Raw genomic sequence first — 21,334 nt, forward strand, 5'->3', positions numbered from 1 at the left:
TTTTGGGCTTCATAAATAGAGGTATTGAGTACAAAAGTAGAGAAGTTATGCTGAACCTTTATAAAGCGCTGGTTAGGCCACAACTGGAGTATTGCATCCAGTTCTGGTCACCACACTTTAGGAAGTATGTGAAGGCCCTTGAGAGGGTGCAGAGGAGATTTACCAGAATGGTTCCGGGGATGGGGGATCTTAGCTACAAGGACAGGTTGGAGAAGCTGGATTTGTTTTCATTAGAGCAAATGAGGTTGAGGGGTGATTTGATAAGAGGTGTACAAGATTATGACGGGTTTGGATAGCCGAGACAGGGAAAGGCTGTTCCCACTAGTTAATGGTACAAGGACTAGGAGACACAGATTTAAGCTTTTGGGCAAGCGATACAGGGGGGATGTGAGGAAAAACTTTTTTACGCAGAGAGTGGTGATGACCTGGAACTCGCTGCCGACGGAAGTGGTGGAAGTGGAGACACTCAATGTTTTCAAGGGGAGAATGGATAGGCATTTGAGGGAAATAAACTTGCAGGGCCACAGAGATAGAGCGAGGGAATGTGACTGACTGGATTGCTCTACAGAGAGCCGGCATGGACTTGATGGGCTGAATGGCCTCCTTCTGTGCCGTTATGACTCTATGACTCCTATAACAACTGTATTTCTATGCTTTGCTGTTCCCCCCTGTGCCTTCCCTTGCCCATTGGTGCCATGGTCTGGACTGCACTCCTTCAAGGTGTCGTCACTCCCAGCAGTCCCCAATGCTGCGTACCGGTTTGAGAGTGACCCCCCTGAAGACTCCAGCACATCCTGCCTCTTCCTACACTTCTGGATGGCCACCCATTTACTATCCTGAACACTCTCTGCCTGTGGGGTGGCCACCTCCTGGAACGTACAGTCCAGGAAACTCTCAGCCTCCCTGATGCTCCGCAGTGACTCCAGCTGCCCCTCAAGCTCGGAAACCCTGAGCTCGAGCTCAAGCAGCTGGAAACACTTCTGACACACATGGTCCCCCAAGACACGTGAAGTGTCCGGAAGTTCCCACATGGCGCAGGAATTGCAATTATATGACAAAGGGATGATTCAGCAGTTTGAGCTGAGCATGCGTGGGAGAGGCTGATTGTTGGGCAGTGTGAGCTGAGCATGCGTGGGAGAGGCTGATTGTTGGGCAGTGCGAGCTGAGCATGCGCGGGAGAGGCTGATTGTTGGGCAGTGTGAGCTGAGCATGCGCGGGAGAGGCTGATTGTTGGGCAGTGTGAGCTGAGCATGCGCGGGAGTGGCTGAGTGTTGGGCAGTGTGAGCTTAGCATGCACGGGTGGCGAGGCTGCAGCAGGTCAGAGGAAGGCAGGTTAATGAACCCCGGAGGGACGCGAGCTTCACACACCCCGAGTGCGGCCCCAGGCCCGATTATAAGAGCAGTGAACATTATCCGCCCCCACCCGCGGGCTCCCGTTTTGCTCCGGCCCGAATCTCAACAAAGCGCCAAACTCCGGGACAGACAGGAAGTGAGTCAGGGAGCGTCTGTATTTGGAGGAGAAATGGTGACTGGTCAGGGAGTATCTGTAAATGGAGGAGAAATGGTGACTGGTCAGGGAGTGTCTGTAAATGGAGGAGGAATGGTGACTGGTCAGGGAGCGTCTGTAAATGGAGGAGGAATGGTGACTGGTCAGGGAGCTTCTGTAAATTTAGGAGAAATGGGGACTGGTCAGGGAGCATCTGTAAACGATGGAGACTGGTCAGGGAATGTCTGTAAATGGAGGAGAAAGGTGACTGGTCAGGGAGCATCTGTAAATGGAGGAGGAATGGAGACCTTCCAGCACCTTCCCGTACAAGCGCAGGAGATGTAACACCTGCCCCTATACCTCCCCCCTTCCCACTGTCCCGGGCCCCAAACACCCCTTCCAGGTGAAACAGCGATTTACTTGTACTTCTCGCAATCTAGTATACTGTATTCGCTGCTCACGATACGGTCTCCTCTACATTGGGGAGACCAAACGCAGATTGGGTGACCGCTTTGTGGAACACCTCCGTTCAGTCCATAAGGGTGACCCCGAGCTTCCGGTCGCCTGTCACTTTAATTCACCGCCCCATTCCCACTCGGACCTCATTGTACTCGGGCTCTTGCATTGTTCCACGGAAGCTCAACGTAAACTCGAGGAACAGCACCTCATCTCCCAATTAGGCACTTTGCAGCCTTCTGGACTCAATATCGAGTTCAACAATTTCAGATCATAACCTCGGCCCTATTACATTTTTGCTTATATTTTATCCACATCTTTGTTTTGGCCCTTTTCCCCCCGCTTTTTTTCTCTCTCTCCCACATGGCAGCTGTCTCCCATTCTGCCAGAACATTTCACACCTAATCTGAGCCGTCTTTTGTCTCCACTAGTCCTATCACCATCTCGTCTCGTTTTGAATACCTCTTAATGTCTCTCTACTTCTTTTGTTCTCTCCCAGCCCTGCCTTTCGATCTATTTCATTTCCTTTCCTGTTTTGAAAAAGTGTTAGACCCGAAACATCGACTCTATTTTCTCTCCACGGATGTTGCCTGGCCTGCTGAGTTTTTCCAGCATTTTCTGTTGTTATAATGGAGACTGGTCAGGGAGCATCTGTAAATGGAGGAGAAATGGAGACTGGTCAGGGAGCATCTGTAAATGGAGGAGGAATGGTGACTGGTCAGGGAGCGTCTGTAAATGGGGGAGGAATGGTGACTGGTCAGGGAGCGTCTGTAAATGGAGGAGGAATGGTGACTGGTCAGGGAGCATCTGTAAATGGAGGAGGAATGGTGACTGGTCAGGGAGCATCTGTAAATGGAGGAGGAATGGTGACTGGTCAGGGAGCATCTGTAAATGGAGGAGGAATGGTGACTGGTCAGGGAGCATCTGTAAATGGAGGAGGAATGGTGACTGGTCAGGGAGCATCTGTAAATGGAGGAGGAATGGTGACTGGTCAGGGAGCATCTGTAAATGGAGGAGGAATGGTGACTGGTCAGGGAGCATCTGTAAATGGAGGAGAAATGGTGACTGGTCAGGGAGCATCTGTAAATGAAGGAGAAATGGGGACTGGTCAGGGAGCATCTGTAAATGGAGAAGAAATGGGGACTGGTCAGGGACTGTCTGTAAATGAAGCAGAAATAGAATCACAGAATATTACAGCACAGAAGGAGGCTATTCAGCCCATCAAGTCTGCGCCGGCTCTTTCGAAGAGCAATCCAGTTAGTCCCACTCCCCCGCTCTTTCCCCATATCTCTGCAATTTTTTCCTCTTTCACGTATTTGTCCAATTCTATTTTGAAGGCTGCTATTGAATCTGTATCCACCACCCTATCAGGCAGTGTATTCTAAATCATAACTACTCGTTGCATGAAAAACCTTTCCCTCATGTCGTCTCTGGTTCTTTTGCCAACATCTTAAGTCTGTGCCCTAGTTATTGACCCTTCAATGATACTGGTCAGGGAGCATGTGTAAAGTATGGGGAAATAGTGATGAGTCTGTGAAGGAAGGTTAAATGGTGTTTGAATGAAGGAAAAATATTGACTGGTCAGGGAGCGTTTGTAAATGAAGGAGAAATCATGCAGCATTTTTTGGGGGTTGATTTGTGTGAACAAATATACCAGTGATTTTATTGAGACTCTTTCTGTGTCCCAGCTCCTGTAAATACTGGCTGTAAAGGGACCGGACTCTCAGGAGGCTCCACACCGCTGGCTGCTCATGTGTCAGTGATCTCCCATCAGATTAATGTGCTTCTGCAGTCTGTGTGTTTAATAATGTGCCCGAAGCCCTCACTGTAACACTCTCACATATCCCACCTGCAGTGTAATGTCTGTGCTGTGTGCTTCCTGTCCAATATCCCCCTGATCCCAGGCTCTCCTGTTGCACCAACTCGGTATAATGGGACAAGAAGTGCCAGCTCAAGAGATTCCCAAATCAGGGACGGAATGAAAGGTTCACACATGTGGAATGTTAATCTTACACAATGTGTGAGATGCTGAGCACCCGCCCAACATTTCACCACCACACCTTCTTTTAAATAGTTTCTTCAATTTCTCTTCTGAAGCCATGGTTTTATGACAGAGTCTGGTCCACAGAGGGTGCTGGCTTCCAGTCCCTCATGAGTTTAGAACTGAACCCATCAGAGTCAACACCTTCAGGGGGAGGAAGAAAAGTTGATTGAAAGGAAAAATGTTGGAAATGGTGCTATGGGTTTGGATTTCAGCACAGGGGGGAGGGAGAGTGTGTGGGACAGGGATTTACAGCTTTGGGGGAACAAGAGAGGAAAGAATGTTCCACGGAAACTAGAATTCTCTGTTCTGAATTTCTATCCTGTACTTACAGTGATGTCTTTTGTCAACTCCTTTTATAGGGTATTAGAAGGGGAGGATTTACAGATGGGAAACTCAAACCAAACATCTGACAGAGTCACTCGATTCATCAGGACCTGAATATCATCGGCTTCTGAATGTGGAAGGAGAAATGTTTGTCTGTTCTGTCTGTGGGAAAAGATTTCAAACATCAGTGTGACTGGAAAAGCACTGAGACACACACACCTGAATGAGAGTGTTCCAGTGCACTGACTGCGGCAAGAGTTACACAGCCTGAAAAAACTTTGCACCGTTCACAGCGGGGAGAAACCGTACGCGTGTTCTGTGTGTGGGAAAGGATTTTCTTATTCATCCAACTTGTTGGCACACTAGCTTGTTCACACTAATAAGAGACCTTTTAAATATTCTGATTGTGAGAAGAGCTTTCAAAGCACAAATGATCTGTTGACACACAAACGCACTCACACTGGGGAGAGGCCGTTCACCTACTCCGTGTGTGGGGAGGGATTCACACGTTCATCCCACCTGCGGACACACCAACAAGTTCACAAGTGACTGCAAGGGTTGGATTCTGTTGTTATTGCTGCTGTTAATCACATCCAGGACTGAGCCTCATTCATTCTGACAGTTGGGGTTTGTTTCAGTTGATGTTAGTAACCCCTATAACTGGGCTGGAGTTTAATCTGTATCAATATCAAATAAATGAGCTTTGTTTCCCACACGCAGTGTGTTGAGTCCTTGATGTCTTGACAATAAGACGAGCTGATTGAGGACTTGTTACGAACTGAGTGGAATCCATCTGAGAACTGAGTTCCCACAACTTGTTAAAAGATGGATCTACAAGATGTCCAAGTCTGACAGGACAGAAAATTCTATTATATCACAGGGTCCACTTCCACCCTCCAGGGCAGTGAGCCCCTGTAACATTGGATTTTAACCTATGGGAAATATTCTGATAATCTGTTATTGTCACTAGGCAAAGCAGCCTTGTTACTTTAACATCAGTTTAAACAAACTCAATGGAAAATCCGATCTCCAAAGGGAAATGTCTCCTTAAAGCTGACGGTGTCGGCAGTTCTGCAGCTCATTTCTCAGTGTGAGCGTGTCAGAGTGAAAAGCTTTAACAACAGCCGATGTTTCACAAAGGGAGACCTCACCAGACCAAAGGCCATTGGTGGAGTTTAATGGGCTGTTTGTGTCACTGGGCTACAGGAGGCCATTTTTAACTGAAGGAAAACTGGTCACAGCAAACAGAGAGTTTAACAGACTGTCCCTGGTCCACTCGAAACCCCACCTTCTCTCTCACTATTTATGGGCACTGCTGCAGTAATTGCTCCTCTGACCTTTTTGCTCTTGTCCCTCCTACACCCCAAATACATGGCCCGACACAATCTCCCTCCCCCTACATCCTCACTGTGCTGGAATCCACACCAATCTCCCCATCTGCTCCTTGTTCTCTCCATGGATCCTAAAACGACTGAACTCAGTCTTCCCCTCCTGAAGTCTACAGGCTCTAAAACTGAAGCTTGGTGTCCCTCAGTCCTGACTCCTTGATTTACCTCCCCTTCTCTCCTCCTCTTTCCCCCTTGGTTGTGTTCCACACTCTGGGCCTTGGGCCTTCCCTGGGGATTCTCAGTATGAACAGGTGGGATGTGTTTGGAGACAGGGTGTCCCGGCTCTCCACCTTTAAAGGGACAAGGAGACGATCAGCTGGGCTGAATGGCCCTGCTTTATGACATCACTGCAGTGCCTAGCAACCAACCTCCCTGAGCCCTGCTCATTATGGGCTGGGTTTAGCTCAGTGCTGTTACAGGAAGGGAAACAGGAGCAGGATTCGCCCCGTGTGGAGCCCAGGATTAATGGGGAGAGGTACAGGATCAATTTATACCTTATTGAGTGAGAAATGTCATTGTCCGGTCACTCCCTGTCCCTCGGTATCTGGGTCGGGGAGCGGCTGATGTGTTTACTCTGTATCTAACCCGTGCTGTACCCGACTGGAGAGTGTTTGATGCTGACACTAGGGGCTCAGCTCCACGAGCACAACATTTAACCCAAAGATGATCTGATAAACCCATCAGCTTCTCCCCTGGACACAGGTCCTGAAGGACAGGGCATGTCTCTGATATTTTGGTCGGTGTCGTTTCTTATGTTCATTAATAAATAGACATTCTTATTATGAACACAGCTAGCTTTTGCTAGTTACTTTATTGAGCACATGTGGACTAGGTACAGTATCTGTAGAGGCTTCCACCTTGACTGCTGCCTTGTGGGTAGCCTAGTGCCTCATGGGTAATGTAGCCTTAATATATATACAGCTGGGTAGTGTAGTCTTATATACAGCTCTACACAGCTCTACGGCTCCACCTAGTGTCCACTATAGAATGACATGTTATTGATCATTACATCCCCCTTTCTTTGAGGTTTAACAAAATCAATATCAATCAACTTTCAAGAAAACAATAAAGATAATATCAGTAACACTTTTGTTAGTGCTCTATAAACATAAACATTTTCAAAACAGTCAACACATTTTCAAAGCTTTACATTGTACTCAAAGATTAAGGCCTAGAAATTGAGTAGCCTTAGCGCCGCATTTGCGGCGCTAGAGGGCCTAGCGCCGGAGTTATGGCCAGTTGGGAAATTGAGTGGGGCCCTTCCGTCGGCGTTAAGCCGGTAGCGCTGCGCCGGCACCGATGATGTCATCGGTGTGCGCAGCGTCCCGGTTGCCATGCCGACGGGCCCCAGCGCCGAAATTCAGTTGCGGCCGCCTCGCCCGTGGCAGCCGCAACTAAGACTCTGGCAACCGAGTCTTCCCCGAGTTAGCGCCGGCGCATTAAGGTCGCGCGGCGGCCGGCCGCTTTCCCGTCGGCTGCCTGCCCGCACCTCCCTCCCCGGACTCCTCCACCCCCCCCCCCGCGGAACAGATGCGTCTGGCCTGCAAGCCCGGCACTTGTCCGAGGTGCCGGGCTCATTTTTTCAATATTTCAACGGACAGCGGGCGGGTGCAGGCAGCTCCTCCTTAACTGAAGGAGGAGGCCTGCACTTCCCCAGCCTGCCGCACCGCATCGGGTGCCGCAGCGCCGGATTAGCGCCGCAATTCGGCACTCAGCGCCCATTGGGAGGCGCTCACGCCCGCCAGTAGCGCCGGCAGCCATCTGGGCGCGGCGCTACTGAATTTTTGGCGCGCGCAAGGGAATTAGCGCCGGCGCTAAATTTCCGGCGCTAAAGCCCTGGCGCGGCGTCAACTCAATTTCTAGGCCTAAGTCTATCAGGCTCTTTTACTTTACGTGTGGATCTTCTCAACACGGGTAAGTCTGATGTGTCTTCATGAGATTGTTCTGGCGGTGAATGACAAGATGCAGTTGCGGCATTTTCATGGATCTGCTCTTGTATAGATCGAGGTCTCCTTGCGATCTTTGCTTGGAGAGGGTTTCAGTGTTTCCTTCACTCTTCATGCCATAACTCTCAATGTAGTCAATGTACTCTCGAAAAACTGCTGGCAGCTGGATCCCATCATACAGCATAGTCCTCTCAGCAGCCTCGGCTAATGGAACACCAACGATTGGCCTGAGGGAAGAAGGAGTATCCACCGGAACTGCTTCCTGCTCTGGTGCAGGCTTCTTCTTTTTCTTTTTCTCTTTCCACTGCTTAACAACATCCGCTGCGGTTATATCTTTAGACTTTTTCTCCTTGTGTTTTTCCTCTTTGTGCTCTTCTTCCTTTGGCTTCTCTTTGACCTTAAAGTCTTTTCGTTTCTTCTTGGAGAAACTAGGCTTTTTGAAGACATGGATACCCTTTGGCCTTTTCATCCTTGATGGGCTCTCTGCTTCATCACCTGAGTCATCTGGTCTGCTTATGGCACAGTTTATATGGTAGACTCTCTTGACCAGTTCTAAGTCTTCACAAGCTTTGTCACCTAGTATCGAATCAAGTCTTTCAGCCACAACAGAAAACATGAGATGATGCACTTTGTCTTTGACTGTTACTTTAAGTCTGCATACACTTAAGCTATCTATTTTCTGTCCATTATACTCCTTCAGTAGTACTGACTTTTTCTGTATTTTGGGCTTTTCTTTCATATTGTTAATGTCACTCATACTGATTAAGTTTGCTTTTGCCCCAGTGTCTAGTTTCAAGGTAACTAATGCTCCATTTACCTGCAGTGGGATCATCCATTTGTCCACTTTTACTGCATTGACTTTATGTTCAGCATTGTCCATTTCTGAGGGCTGCACATTTTCTGTATCGTTTTTGATATCGTCACATGACACCATTCCTACAAAAAATGTCTCACTTAAATCAGTGTCCTCAATCACATTAACTTGTTGCCCTTTCGTTGTTTTTACTTTTGAAAAGCATTGTTTGGCAAAGTGATTCTTTCCATTCCACTTTTGTGCACATTTTTCCAAACGCTGGGCATTGTCTTAACTGGTGTTTGTAACCACAGCGTTTACAATAAAAAATTTCATCCTCCGATTGCTTTTCATTTCTGTTCTGCCCACGTTTCTTCCCCTTGTAGGACACAGCACCGACAGCAGCATTATCACTCATTACAATCGCATCATTATTGATTTCACTGAAAGTCTTGGCGTGCTTTCGAGCTAGCTCGCTGGCTTGGCATATTTTCACCGCATTTTCCAAATTTAGTTCGGTTTCTCTCAACAGACGTTCCCTGACTTTTTTATCATGAATACCAAACACAATCTGGTCACGAATCATGGATGCTTTGAGCTCAGAGAAATTACATGTCTGTGCTTTCAGTTTCAGATCAGTTATAAAGCTATCAAAAGTCTCATTTTGTTGCTGTGCCCGAGAACCGAAGATGTATCTTTCACAGGTCGCATTCTTTTTGGGAGAGCAATGTGCATCAAATTTTTTTAGCACATCTTCTAATTGTTCTCTGTTCTCCACTGGATTAAATACAAATGTATTAAATACCTCTATTGCCTGTGGGCCTGCAACCGTAAGCAGCAACGCTACCTTCCTTGCATCTGGATTCATACTGAATCCGATGGCTGCAATGTAGAGTTCGAATTGTTGTTTAAAGGTCTGCCAATTGTAGTCAATTTTTCCAGTGAGTTTCAAACGCTCTGGTGGCTTCAAATTCTCCATGTCGCTTTTCACAATTTTCAGCAGATCTTCACCATCCTGGTACCATCTTATGTTCATTAATAAATAGACATTCTTATTATGAACACAGCTAGCTTTTGCTAGTTACTTTATTGAGCACATGTGGACTAGGTACAGTATCTGTAGAGGCTTCCATCTTGACTGCTGCCTTGTGGGTAGCCTAGTGCCTCATGTGTAATGTAGTCTTAATATATATACAGCTGGGTAGTGTAGTCTTATATACAGCTCTACACAGCTCTATGGCTCCACCTAGTGTCCACTATAGAATGACATGTTATTGATCATTACATCGTTGATCAAGTTTAAACACCTCGCTCACATCTCCTCTCACCCTGCTTTGTTCTAATGAGAAGTGCCCCAGTTTCTCTCATCTCTCCTCCTGGGAAAGAGAAGTTCGCCTCAGTTAGAAACTCAAACAGGCGCTTCACTGCAGACAGGCCATCATGAGGAAACATTTCTTTAACCAGCGAGTTATTATGATCTGAAATGCACTGCCTGAAAGGGTGGTGGAAGCAGGTTCATGAGTAACTTTCAAAAGAGAATTGGATAAATATTTGAAGAGAAAACATTTACCGGGATATGGAGAAAGAGCAAGGGAGTGGGACTAATTGGATTGCTTTCCCAAAGAGCTGGCACAAGCATGATGGGCCGAATGGCCGCCTTTTGTGCTGTATCATTCTCTGATTCTCTGATAACTAAAGCCTCTCATCCATGGTATAACCTCAGTGAATTTATTCTGCAGCCTCTCTGTGGCCTCAACATCCTTCCCAGTGTAAGATGCCCAAAACTTATTCGAACTGCAGCCGAACCGATGGTTTTGTTTTCTACGCCCCATTTATAAAAAACCTCGGGTAACATTTTTAAATCACTTTATAAACTTATCCTCCAACTTTTAAAGATTTGTGTATCTGATCTCCTGTAGATTTTGCGCCTGCGCTCACTCGGAGGTCGAACTCCAAACCATCGTTAACACCTTCACCAAAGCGTATGAGAGCATGGGCCTTACACGAAACATCCGTAAGACAAAAGTCCTCTACCAATCTGCTCCCGCCACACAGTATTGCCCCCCGATTATCAAAATCCATGACAAGGCCTTGGACAACGTGGACCACTTTCCATACCTCAGGAGCCTACTGTCGATGACGAAGTCCAACCACCTTCAGTGTGCCAGTGCAGCCTTTGGTCGCCTGAAGAAGAGAGTGTTTGAAGACCAGGACATCAAACCCGGCACCAAGCTCGTGGTCTACAGAGCAGTAGTAATACCTGCCCTCCTGTATGCCTCAGAGACATGGACCATGTACAACAGACACCTCAAAGCACTAGACAGGTACCACCAACGCTGCCTCCGCAAGATCCTGCAAATCCATTGGCAAGATAGGCACACCAACGCCAGTGTTCTCATTCAGGCCAACATCCCTAGAATATATCCTCTGGTTCTTCACCATTCCGCCAATGGGAACAGTTTCTCTCTATCTACTCTGTCTGTACCCCTCATGATTTTGAACACTTCTATCAGATCTCCTCCCAACCTTCTCTGCTCAAAGGAGAACAACCCCAGCTTCTCCAGTCTATCCACGTAACTGAAATCCCTCATCCCTGGAACCATTCTTGTAAATCTTTTCTGCACCCTCTCTGAGGCTTTCACATCCTTCCTAAAGTGCGGTGCCCAGAATTGGACACAATACTCCAGCTGAGGCCGAACCACTGTTTTATGAAGGTTCATCATAACTTCTCTGCTTTTGTACTCTGTGCCTTCCTTGCTTTTGTTGCCTCTTGTTGCTGGCTCCAGGCACTGGAGCAGTTCCTGTGTGTTCAGCTCTCAGCTGCAGTCAGTACCTGGGCCGGGCTCAGCACTTTACCCAGCCTCCTGGGTAAAGTGCTGAGCCCGGCCCAGGTACTGGTTAGCACTGGTTAGCACTGTTGCCTCACAGCGCCAGGGACCCGGGTTCGAATCCGGCCTCGGGCGACTGTCTGTGTGGAGTTTGCACATTCTCCCCGTGTTTGCGTGGGTTTCCTCCGGGTGCTCCGGTTTCCTCCCACAGTCCAAAGATGTGCGAGTTAGGTTGATTGGCTATGATAAATTGACCCTTAGTGTTAGGGGGATTAAATACGTGGGGTTACGGGGATAGGGTGGGATATGTGTTGGTGTTGGTGTAGGGGTTACGGGGAATGGGTGGGATATGTGTCGGTGCAGGCTCGATGGGCCGAAATGGCCTCTATCTGCACTGTGGGGATTCTGTGATTCTGTGATTCCTGAGAGTCCGGTCCCTTTACAGCCAGTATTTACAGGAGCTGGGACACAGAAAGTCTCATTAAAATCACTGATATATTTGTTCACACAAATCAACCCCCAAATAATGCTGAATGATTTCTCCCAGACGCTCCCTGACCAGTCACCATTTCTGCTCCATTTACAGACGCTCCCTGACCAGTCACCATTTCTCCTCCATTTACAGATGCTCCCTGACCAGTCACCATTTCTCCTCCATTTACAGATGCTCCCTGACCAATCACCATTTCTCCTCCATTTACAGACGCTCCCTGACCAGTCTCCATTTCTCCTCCATTTCCAGACGCTCCTTGACCAGTCACCATTTCTCCTCCATTTACAGACACTCCCTGACCAGTCACCATTTCTCCTCCATTTACAGACGCTCCCTGACCAGTCACCATTTCTCCTCCATTTACAGATGCTCCCTGACCTGTCACCATTTCTCCTCCATTTACAGACGCTCCCTGACCAGTCACCATTTCTCCTCCATTTACAGACGCTCCCTGACCAGTCTCCATTTCTCCTCCATTTCCAGACGCTCCCTGACCAGTCACCATTTTTCCTTCATTTACAGACGCTCCCTGATCAGTCTCCATTTTTCCTTCATTTACAGATGCTCCCTGACCAGTCACCATTTTCCCTTCATTTACAGACGCTCCCTGACCAGCCAGCATTTCTCCTCCATTTACAGACGCTCCCTGACTTCCTGTCTGTACCGGAGTTTGGCGCGGGGCCCCTTTGCTGAGGTAATAGGCGGGTGGATAATGTTCACTGTTTTTATAATCAGGCCTGGGGCTGCACTCGGTGCAGTGAGGGAGGAAATGCAATGGGTGTTGTGTAGATGGATTGTCAAAAGGTGTTTGATAAGGTGACGGACGGGAGGCTTGTTGATCAAATTAAGGCTCACGGTATTAAAGGGAGTGGGGCAGCGTGGATAGGAAGTTGGGTAAAGGGCAGAAAACAGAGAGTAGTGGTTAATGGATGTTCTTCAGACTGGAGATGTGTGAGGTAATAGATTTAGGTGGAAGAAAAATATAGGAAATGTACATGAAATGGTAAAACTTTGAAAGGAGTGGAGGAGCAGAGAGACTTAGGGTGTAAGATTCTAGCTAATGCCTCGTCTTATTAACTTGCAGGTTCAAACACTCCCAGGGCAGGTACAGCACGGGTTAGATACAGAGTAAAGCTCCCTCTTCACTGTCCCATCAAACACCCCCAGAGCAGGTACAACACGGGTTAGATCCAGAGTAAAGCTCCCTCTACACTGTCCCATCAAACACTCCTGGGGCAGGTACAGCATGGGTTAGATACAGAATAAAGCTCCCTCTACACTGTCCCATCAAACACTCCCAGGGCAGGTATAGCACGGGTTAGATACATAGTAAAGCTCCCTCTACACTGTCCCATCAAACACTCCCGGGGCAGGTACAGCACGGGTTAGATAGAGAGTAAAGCTCCCTCTACATTGTCCCATCAATCGCTCCCGGGGTAGGTACAGCACAGGTTAGACACAGAATAAAGCTCTCTCTACACTGTCCCATCAAACACTCCCAGGGCAGGTACAGCATGGGTTACAGTCCGAGTAAAGATCCCTCTGTGATTCTGCAATTATTTACACAGGAGATCCCCATTACCCACATTCCTGATTATCCAGCAGAATTTTCACAGGGATAAACCCTGCAAGAGACTTCACTGCATTGACACTGATCTCCTGTGTGATATACTCGCTGGAGTTTAGAAGAATGAGAGGTGATCTCATTGAAACATACATGATTCTGATGGGAATTGATGGGGTAGATGCTGAGAGGTTGTTTCCCCTGGCTGGACTTTCTAGAACTAGGAGTCATAGTCTCAGTATAAAGGGTAGGCCATTTAAGACTGAGATGTGGAGGAATTTCTTCACTCAGAGGGTTATGAATCTTTGGAATTCTCTGCCCCAGAGGGCTGTGAATGCTGAGTCTTTGAGTATATTCAAGACTGAGATAGATAGATTTTTGGACTCTAGGGGAATCAAGGGATATGGAGATTGGGCTGGAAAGTGGAGTTAGAAATATAGAAACATAGAAGATAGGAACAGGAGTAGGCTATTCAGCTCCTCGAGCCTGCTCCACCATTCAATGAGATCATGGCTGATCATCCAAACTCAGTACCCTGTCACTGCCTTCTCCCCATATCCCTTGATCCCTTTAGCCTTAAGCAATATATCTAACTCCTTCTTGAATATATTTAATGAATTGGCTTCTGTGGTAGAGAATTCCACAGGTTCACCACTCTCTGGGTGAAGAAATTCCTACTCATCTCTGTCCTAAATGGCTTACACCTTATCTTTAGACTGTGACCCCTGGTTCTGGATTCCCCCGCCATTGGGAACATCCTTCCTGCATCTAGTCTATCTAGTCCCGTTAGAATTTTATAAGTTTAAATGAGATCCCCTCTCATTCTTCTAAACTCCAGTGATTACAAGCCCAATCGACCCAATCTCTCCTCATACTTCATTCCTGCCATCCGAGGTATCAGTCTGGTGAATCTTCGCTGCACTCCCTCCATGGCAAGAACATCCTTCCTCAGATAAGGCGACCAAAACTGCACACAATACTCAAGGTGTCGTCTCACCAAGGCCCTGTACAACTGCAGCAAGACATCCTTCTTCCTGTACTCAAACCCTCTCGCTACGAAGGCCAACATACCATTTGCCTTCTTAACCGCCTGCTGCACCTGCATGTTTACCTTCAGCGACTGGTGCACAAGGACACCCAGGTCTCATTGCACTTTCTCTTCTCCCAATCTATTGCCGTTCAGATAATAACCTGCCTTCCTGTTTTTGCCACCAAAGTGGATAACTTCATATTTATCCACATTATACTGCATCTGCCATGCATCTGCCCAATCACCCAACCTGTCCAAATCATACTGGAGTTTCTCGGCATCCTCCTCACAGCACACACGCCCACCCAGCTTTGTGTCATCTGCAAACTTGGAGATATTACATCTAGTTCCCTCGTCTAGATCATTATTATATATTGTGACTAGCTGGGGTCCTAGGACAAATCCCTGCAGTACCCCACTAGTCACTGCCTGCCACTCGGAAAAAGACCCATTTATTGCAACTCTTTGCTTCCTGTCTGCTAACCAGTTCTCTATCCAAGTCAGTACCTTGTCCCCAATCCCATGTGCCTTAACTTTACACACTAATCTCTTATGCGGGTCCTTATCGAAAGCTTTCTGAAAGTCCAAATACACCACATCCACTGGTTCTCCCTTATCTATTCTACCAGTTACATCCTCAAAAAATTCCAGATTAGTCAAGCACGAGTTGAGGTCGATGATCAGCCATGATCTTATTGAAGGCTTGAGGGGCCCAATGGCCCACTCCTGCTCCTATTTCTTATGTTCTTAACCCCACAGTCACTGACTACAATCTCCTCCTTTCTGATATAAACCAGTCCCAGTCACTGACACCAATCTCCTCCTGTCTGATATAAACCAACCCCACAGTCACTGACACTAATCTCCTCCAGTCTGATATAAACCAACCCCACAGTCACTGACACCAATCTCCTCCTGTCTGATATAAACCAACCCCACAATCATTGACACCAATCTCCTCCTGTCGCATTGAGTTTAAGCAGACTTTGGTAAGTGGCAGCAAAAGTCTTTTAAGTGCATTTACTCGATTTTAGTGAGTAAAAAAGTGAATTATTTGAAGTAAGTTAAATTTTTTAGAGTAAATTAAGCTGTTGGGCAGTTTAAACCGGGAGTAGAATCTGGGTATAAAAAGGGGCGGGCTTAGTGCTGCAGGCTGAGTGCAAGTCGCATTGAGTTTAAGCAGACTTTGATAAGTGGCAGAAAAAGTCTTGTAAGTGCATTTACTGAATTTTAGTGAGTAAAAAAGTGAATTATTTGAAGTAAGTTAAATTTTTTAGAGTAAATTAAGCTGTTGGGGAGTTTAAACCGGAAGTAGAATCCGGGTATAAAAAGGGGCGGGCTTACTGCGGTAGCGCTGAGTGTGGTCGCATTGAGTGTAATTAGAGTTTGGTAAGTGGGAGAGTTCGGGCAAGTGGGAGGTGAGGGGATGCTTTTTGCTCTGTTTTGCTTCCCACTCTCAGGCTAATCCAACACTGCGGACGCAGAGCAGCGAGACAATTCAACCGGACAGGTCCCCCAGACAGCATTCACGAGGGAGGTTGGTGATCAGCTGGTTGGTAGGTCCTCTTCCTTCTCTTCTATACCTTTAAGTTGGTAAGTCCTATTAAATAGTGGTGTAATATTATCATCTATATCGGGGCAGAGGGTCTTCATAACTAATAATAAGAAATTTAATTAATTACACAGATATGGGTGAACAGGTGATGTGTAACTGTTGCGAAATATGGGAGCTGGTGGACCCCATTGAGGCTCACGGTGATTACATTTGCGATAAGTGTTTGCTGCTAGAGGAACTCAAGCTCCATGTTAAAGAGCTTGAGACCGAGCTTCAGACACTGCAACACATCAGGGAGGGGGAGAAGTTCCAGGAGGTGGTCACACCTATGAAATTAATCACTGCAGATGTAGTCCGTGGTCAGGGACAGGACGGTGTGACTACAAGTGAGGAAGGTACAGGGATCCAGGATGTAGTGTTGAAGGAGCCGCAGCCCTTGCTCTTGTCAAGCAGGATCGAGTTTATTACTCCCTGTGAGGGCGGAAGCGTAGACTGCAGGGAGGATGAGCGACCTGGCCACAGCACCGTGGTACAGGGGGCCATTCAAATGGAGGGAGTAAAAAGAAATGTTGTAGTGGTAGGGGATAGTATCATTAGGGGGATAGATAGGGTTCCCTGCAGTCGAGAGCGGGAGTCCCGAAGGCTGTGTTGCCTACCCGGTGCCAGGGTTAAGGACATCTCTTCTGGGCTGGAAAGAAACTTGGAGTGGGAGGGGGAGGATCCAGTTGTCGTGGTCCATGTTGGTACAAACGATGTAGATAGGACAAGGAAGAAGGTTCTGTTAAAGGAGTATGAGCAGCTAGGGGTCAAATTAAAATACAGAACCTCAAGGGTAATAATCTCTGGATTATTACCTGAGCCACGAGCGAATGTGGCTAGGATAAATAAAATTAAAGAGTTAAATGCGTGGCTCAAAGACTGGTGTGGGAGAAATGGGTTTTGCTTCTTGGGACACTGGCACCAGTACTGGAACAGGAGGGAGCTGTTCTGTTGGGACGGACTCCACTTGGCCAGTGCTGGGACTGGAGTCCTGGCGAATCATATAACTAGGGCTGCAGAGAGGGCTTTAAACTAATTAGTGGGGGGGGGGGGAGGTTTCTAGAGAGCAAATAACAGAAATGACAACGGAGAAGGTCACAGACTTAGGTAGCAGTGGGGAAATTAAAAAACAGAACGTGTCAGGAAGGGACAGAAGGTATGGAGTAAAAGGTAAAGTAGTAAAAGGGGCAAAAGCAGGAACTAAGTGTCACAAAACATATTTGAAAGTTCTTTATCTGAATGCACGTAGCATTCGTAACAAAATTAATGAGTTAATGGCACAAATAACGACATATGGGTATGATCTTTTGGCCATTACAGAAACATGGCTGCAGGGTGACCATGACTGGGAATTAAACATACCGGGTTATTTAACAATCAGGAAGGACAGGCAGGAAGGGAGGGGAGGTGGGGTGGCTATGTTAATAAAGGAAGGAATCACTATAATACAGAGAAATGATATTGGGTCAAAGGAGGATAGTGTAACAGTTTGGGTGGAGATAAGGAATAATAAGGGGAAAAAACACTAGTGGGCGTAGTCTATAGGCCTCCAAACAGTTGCAACTCTGTTGGACGGTGTATTAATCAGGAAATAGTTGAGGCTTGTAATAAGGGAACAGCTATAATTATGGGGGATTTTAACTATCATATTAACTGGACAAATCAAATTGGGCAGAGCAGCCTTGAGGATGAGTTCATTGAGTGTATTAGGGATTGGTTTCTTGAGCAGTATGTAACTGAACCGACCAGGGGGCAAGCAACCTTAGATTTGGTCCTGTGTAATGAGACAGGATTAATTAAAAATGTCCTTGTAAAGGATCCCCTTGGAATGAGTGACCATAACATGGTTGAATTCCATATTCAATTAGAGGGTGAGAAGGTTGGATCTCAAACAAGCGTGCTGAGCTTGAATAAAGGAGACTATGAAGGTATGAGAGTGGAATTGATTAGAGTGGACTGGGAAAATAGATTAAAGGGTAAGATGGTACATGATCAGTGGTGTACATTTAAGGAGTTATTTTACAACTTCCAAAAGATATATATTCCACTGAGGAAAAAAGGGTGTAAAGGAAAAGATAGCCATCCGTGGCTAAGTAAAGTAATTAAGGATAGTGTCCGACTATAAACAAGGGCATATAAGGTAGCCAAATCTAGTGGGAGGATAGAAGATTGGGATGTCTTTAAAAGTCAGCAAAAAATAACTAAAAGATTGATTAAGAAAGGGAAGATAGATTATGAAAGTAAATTAGCAAAAAATATAAAAACAGATAACAAAAGTTTCTATAGTTATATAAAAAGAAAAAGGGTGGCTAAAGTAAATGCTGGTCCCTTAGAGGATGAGACCGGGAAATTAATGGTGAGAAACATGGAGATGGCAAAAACGCTGAACAAATATTTTGTATCAGTCTTTATGGTAGAGGACACTAAGAATATCCCAACACTGGACAAACAGGGGGCTCTAGGGGGTGAGGAGTTACATACGATTAAAATCATTAAGGAAGTGGTACTTGGTAAAATAATGGGACTCAAGCCGGATAAATCCCCTGGACCTGATGGCTTACATCCTAGGGTCTTGAGGGAAGTGGCGGTAGGGATTGTGGATGCATTGGTAATAATTTTCCAAAACTCCCTGGACTCAGCAAAGGTCCCAGCAGATTGGAAAACTGCTAATGTAACACCCTTATTTAAAAAGGGTAGTAGGCAGAAGGCTGGAAACTATAGACCTGTTAGCCTAACATCTGTGGTTGGTAAAATGTAGGAGTCCATTATTAAGGAGACAGTAATGGGACATTTGGATAAACATAATTTAATAGGACAAATTCAGCATGGTTTCATGAAGGGGAAGTCATGTTTGACAAATTTGCTTGAGTTCTTTGAGGAAGTAACATACAGGGTGGATAAAGGAGAACCAGTGGACATAGTGTATTTAGACTTCCGAAAGGCATTTGACAAGGTGCCACACAAAAGATTATTGCTCAAGATAAAAAATCATGGGATTGGGGGTAATATTCTGGCGTGGGTGGAGGATTGGCTCTCTAACAGAAAGCAGAGAGTTGGGATAAATGGTTCATTCTCAGACTGGCAATCAGTAACTAGTGGTGTTCCGCAGGGGTCAGTGCTGGGTCCCAACTCTTAACAATCTATATTAACGATTTGGAGGAGGGGACCGAGTGTAACATATCAAACTTTGCAGATGATACAAAGATGGGACAGAAAGTAGTGAGTGAGGAGGACATAAAAAACCTGCAAAGTGACATAGACAGGCTATGTAAGTGGGCAGAGATTTGGCAGATGGAATACAATACTGGAAAGTGTGAGTTTATGCACTTTGGCAGGAAAAATCATAGAGCAAGTTATTATCTTAATGGCAAGAAACTGGAAAGTACTGTAGTACAAAGGGATCTGGGGGTCCTGGTGCACGAAACTCAAAAAGTTAGTATGCAGGTGCAGCAAGTGATCAAGAAGGCCAATGGAATGTTGGCTTTTATTGCTAGGGGAATAGAATATAAAAACAGGGAGGTATTGCTGCAGTTATACAACGTATTGGTGAGACCGCACCTGGAGTACTGCATACAGTTTTGGTGTCCATACTTAAGAAAAGACATACTTGCTCTCGAGTCAGTACAAAGAAGGTTCACTCAGTTAATCCTGGGGATGAGGGGGTGGATGTATGAGGAGAGGTTGAGTAGATTGGGACTCTACTCATTGGAGTTCAGAAGAATGAGAGGCGATCTTATTGAAACATATAAGATTGTGAAGGGGCTTGATCGGGTGGATGCAGTGAGGATGGACTCCTACATTTTACCAACCACAGGGTGAAACTAGAACTAGGGGGCATAATCTTAGAATAAGGGGCTGCTCTTTCAAAACTGAGATGAGGAGAAACTTCTTCACTCAGAGGGTGGTAGGTTTGTGGAATTTGCTGCCCCAGAAAGCTGTGGAAGCTACATCATTAAATAAATTTAAAACAGAAATAGGTAGTTTCCTAGAAGTAAAGGGAATTAAGGGTTACGGGGAGCGGGCAGGAAATTGGACATGAGTCTAGTGGTTCGGAATGATCATGGCCCTGTGGGTAGCGGAGCGGGCCCAGGGGCTGTGTAGCCTGGTTCTGCTCCTACTTCTTGTGTTCTAATTCTGTGTTAGATTTCAGGAGATGGTTTTATTCCTGTTCCTGGCGGGGGTGGAGATCGCCTTTACAGAAGGTAAGTACTGTAGAAAATATAGTGACAGAGTGATCTCTTGGACGAGTTTCGATCGCCTAGATGGGTCGGAGAGGAATTTCCCAGATTTTTTCTCCCAAATTGGCCATTGGGTTTTTTATTTGGTTTTTCGCCTCTCCCGGGAGATCACATGGGTTCGGGTGGGATAGAGAGTGATAGAAGATTTGAGGTTAGGATCAGATCAGCCATGATCTTATTGAATGGTGGAGCAGGCTCGAGGGGCCGATTGGCCTACTCCTGCTCCTACTTCTTATGTTCTAAACCAACCCCACAGTCACTGACACCAATCTCCTCCTGTCTGATGTAAACCAACCCCACAGTCACTGACACCAATCTCCAGTGTATGTCAGACTGAAGTTGTTTACAATCCTGATGAGCTTGTATGCTATTCCTAGTTGAGTTTGCGATCTCCAATGAAACACTCCACACACCTTAATCCCCCTGAGCACAGGCTTTATTTTTAATATGTAGATTCTACAGTAATACAACTCCTATATTAAATGAGTGCAAAATATTTACATGGGAGATTCTACAAAGGAATATTTATTGTAATATTTACAATATTATAGTTATATAGTACGTCATAATCTAACAAGCTGTATCCATGAACTCAGACTTTGATCATTGCCAAGCCTGAGAGGCACAAAAGGATGTTTGACTCTTTTTAAATGCCAATTAGAATGACATTGTCATCAATCGATGTCACATTACCGAGAGAGCCCCCTTTTTAAAGGGGCACAAACAATCAACTCCAAATTATAATTAAATCAGATCCGAATACTGTTGCTGATGTTGACAATTGACTCCAGTCCCTCCGGTGCCCACCGGTCATGGAAGGCCTCCAGCATCCCGGCGGACACCGCGTGCTCCCACTCCAGGGACAGACCGAAGGATGTTCCACCTTGGCTGTAGCCATCAGCTTTCTTCTTCCCGGGGTGCTCTCTGACCTGAGCTGCAAACTATTCCTGTATTTAAAGCCCAATCAGGTACAGCCCATGTGACCCTGGTTACCTCGGCCAATCAAACCATTGAGCTGAAAGACATTTATCAAACAAAGCATTCCATTGGATGGCTGTTTAGGATTCATCGAGTAACCGCTTCCTGTTCATTGGAGCTACGAGGAATCTGCGAGTCAGAACAATGTCAGAATTTGCTTTTACTGGGACAT

This window comes from Somniosus microcephalus, chromosome 4 (assembly GCF_052327205.1).
Source record: "Somniosus microcephalus isolate GS21.2 chromosome 4, FLI_Smic_1.0, whole genome shotgun sequence".
Taxonomy (NCBI): domain Eukaryota; kingdom Metazoa; phylum Chordata; class Chondrichthyes; order Squaliformes; family Somniosidae; genus Somniosus; species Somniosus microcephalus.